This window comes from Lepisosteus platostomus, chromosome 5 (assembly GCF_059453375.1).
Source record: "Lepisosteus platostomus isolate fLepPlt1 chromosome 5, fLepPlt1.hap1, whole genome shotgun sequence".
Classification (NCBI taxonomy): domain Eukaryota; kingdom Metazoa; phylum Chordata; class Actinopteri; order Semionotiformes; family Lepisosteidae; genus Lepisosteus; species Lepisosteus platostomus.
Window position 1 is genome coordinate 14,607,090 of NC_142615.1, and position 3,378 is coordinate 14,610,467.

Here is a 3,378-nt window from a genome sequence, read left to right on the forward strand (position 1 = left end):
TTGCCTCTCGTTTCTTTTTTCCAAGAGCGGACCGGAGAGACCAGTCAGACTCGAGGATGGGGCAGTATTTAAAAAAAACCCACTTCGCAGGTCAGAGGCGACGGCGTGACACGAGAATGACTTCGACACTGCTACTAAACGAGACTTTCAGTCCCTTCGCTGACTTTTGCTTTTTGTGTTACTGGGTAGGTTGTTTGTGTCCTAAATGTGCCATTGCAATTAGGAGAAATAACGGACTAGTAGTTGGTTAATAATGTACCCGAGGTTCATAAGCACTGCAATGAACTTGCCCGGAGAAATTTGTCTCCCAACTCCGCACTAAAAATTGTTCTGAACTTGCGAAGAAACCCCAAGTTTATATCTTCCAGAGAACGCTAAAACATTAGCCATTGAAATGAGAAAACCCGCCCAAAAGAACTAACGCACTTAGCTCATGCAGGTGCATCAGGCTTACATTTACGTGTATTTATTTAGCTCGTGCACATAAATGCAGCCTGTCTTTAAAAAAACAAAATGAATAAATTACCGATGTATTCTCTTAACGCGTCTGAAGTATCTCCGTATGACTTAAGTGTGGTTTGATCAAGGAAAAATACAGCGCCCACACGCAGTTGTCTTAAAAACCCAACATTATCACGTGCATTGGACATTAATAAATGTACATCGATAGTGGCCCGCAGATCAGTGAACCGGTCAGGATAATTCAGAGATTCCGAACCCCTGTTCAGTTTCCTGCGCGGTAGACGAGCGGTTTAATCCTCGGTACCGGATTCCTGCAGCAGGGTCTGCTCGTGGTTAATTAAGCTCACAGGTGGGAGAGACCCCTGGGCAGTAACGTAGGAACTTCAACTCAAGTTTAGCGCAGAACTGCAGGCCAAAACGCAACTTCGTAGCAACTGACAGGGGGGGAGACTCGTGTGTTCGTCGTATCCCGCGTGGGGGTATTTCATTTTTCTGCAGATTACCTAACAGGATTCTGCCAGTTTATTTCACTCATTCATTGACGGGATCTGATTATTTTTAAAGCATGGCCTTAAACTATCCTGTAGTCGCTCGTTCTAAGAAAAGTCACGGAGACACTCTGAGGCGACGGCACATTCGCCACCCTGACCCGTGCAAATCAGGTTTCTGATTAGGCCCAAAGCCAACGGATTTGCCATATGTATAATTCGTCACGGGTCTGCTATTTAAAAGAGTTTCGCAGGTATCCCCGCGGATATCGGTGTGGCAATGGGCGGAGTTATGGGTAGAAGCTAAAGCCTCGCTGTTCTGATCTTATTCTCACGTAGTAGGCGGTACTGGTATCGCTGTAATGTGCATATAAACTGTCGGAAACTCGGCAGACAAGCCGGGATGGCAGAATAGCTGATACGCAGTACAGAGCCGGCGGACTGGACGCGCAGGTGAGTGTGCGAGGACCTCAGACATCACTGCTGGGGGGGCAAATAGCATATCAGCCGGGATGAGTCTGAAATCTCTCTTGGCGAGCGTGTTGCTGCAGGACAGAGCTGTGTGCTGATCCCGGCACCTTCCTCAGCGCGGAGGTGCGACTGATCCTCAGGTGGGAAGAGCTCGATTTTAACCGCTGCGAGCTGCATCATTCCAGACAGAAGGGAGTGGATTTAGAAAGGAGGCGAGCAGCTCCCCCTATTTTCGATTTCTGTGAACCAAATGCTCAGCCCCCCTGCTAGTTTTAGATAGAAAATGCACACACGTATTTGGCGACTAGAAAGTGCGTGGTTGTTTTTTTTTTTTAGCCGTCTCGTCATTCGCTTAGAATCTTTTTGGACTAGTCCTTTGCCGTTTAAATACGCGTCTCTCTTTGCTTAAAAGTTTAAAACGCGTCGGGTTTTGTAAAGGGAAAGTGCTTCAAGTGGAGTAGAAATGCCGGAGTTTTCGTGTTTTGCGGATCTGCGGATGACCTACTGTACCTCGGCACAAATAAAAGGGTTTTGTTCTTCCTTGTTCTGGCAGGAGGGTGTTAAAATAGGTTGATGAAGAGGGCTCGTGAACTCTATCAAGCCTAACGGAGCCCTTCACCTCCGATAGTCTTTTTCTGTCGACGTAACTCCGTTTTAAATCTTTTTAAGCACACTAAACTGCTGACTTTCAGTTCATAAACCACCAAGCGGAAATAGAGCTTTCTTGCCAGCTGAAAGCATCTTCTAACACCCTCCCGAGATCAAGCAGGCTATACTCGTACACTCCCTCGTACACTTGGAAATATTCTAGATTTGTATGGGCTTTTTAATGAGTTAAAAATCCCCGAAAGGTTTCAGTTGGACCAAACTCACAGAATTGTGCCCGAGCGTATTCACACGCGTCATCTCGCATTTCTGAGGTATTAAAATTCAGCATCTAAATGCGAAAGTCTGGCGTCGGTATAAACTAGGAGTTAATAAATATTCCATCCTAATAGGACTTTGACCTTTTTAAAAATATTCAAGAACAACGGGGTGTATGGAATGTGAAAGATGGCGGGGAAAGGCTCCTTTCCCCCACCCGCTTGGTCAAACCGGGGATCCCCAGCGCTGGACCTGGTGACCTCCCCAGACCTGGTTTTCACTCCCTAAGGGAGCCTAAGAAGTCGCTTCGCGGCGATATTTCCGATAGTTTCTAGATACACGTGTGAGATTTTATTTCCCCTTCCAGCAGTCGAGGCCGAAGTGTTGTCTCTTTTCTTTTTTTTTCAGCGCGGAATAAACCTTTACCCGTTCCCTCTCCTTACGACGTCCATGTAGCCGAGCACTCGACTAGACCCCAAAACCACCAGGCGTGTGTTTGTGGGCCACCAGGCTCCGGATCCCCGGAAACACTCGGTTGCTGCTGAGAACAGGTTGAAATCCGTGAAGTCGCCCCCCGTCCTACACACTGTGAAACCCACCGCGCTCGTCGGCTCTGCGTGTGTGCCTGTTCGTGCCGTTGCAAGTTGCTCCCGAGCAGTTTCAGGTCGCTTTCCTTTTTTCAGGAGACCCAGGACTCTGTGGCGTAGCCTCCTGCAAAAGACACAAACTCAACTGATTTTTTTTTTGTCTTCTGAATGGGTGGAACCAGCGTTGTAGTGTTTCATTGTTTATCTGAGATGTTACCTTCTGCCCAGTCACGATTTTTGTTTTTGCCTTGGGGGGGAATCCAAGCTGTTAATCTGTCTTTCCATTTGTATTCTCTACCCAGTTTATATTCACTTATGGCAGGAGGGGGCAATGCCAATTTTCTTGCTGAAACATCTCTTATCTCCCCCTTACAGACCAGCGCGGTCTTTGCAGCGACCATTCAGTGTCGCTTCAGCTGCAGAATGGGAGAGTCGACTCTCGTCCGGGATCCTCCTGGCAGGATGGCCCTCCCGACAATCCCTGCTGCCTTTTTACTGGTGCTCTG

General features: G+C 47.7%; 1 long non-coding RNA gene across 1 annotated transcript; it reads left to right on the forward strand.

Annotated features, from left to right (window-relative positions):
* Nucleotides 1-595: 595 nt before the first annotated feature.
* Nucleotides 596-3,378, forward strand: LOC148663869 (uncharacterized). Its single transcript, XR_015936466.1, has 3 exons — nucleotides 596-1,403; nucleotides 2,694-2,836; nucleotides 3,248-3,378. It is a non-coding gene; the product is annotated as an uncharacterized LOC148663869 (long non-coding RNA).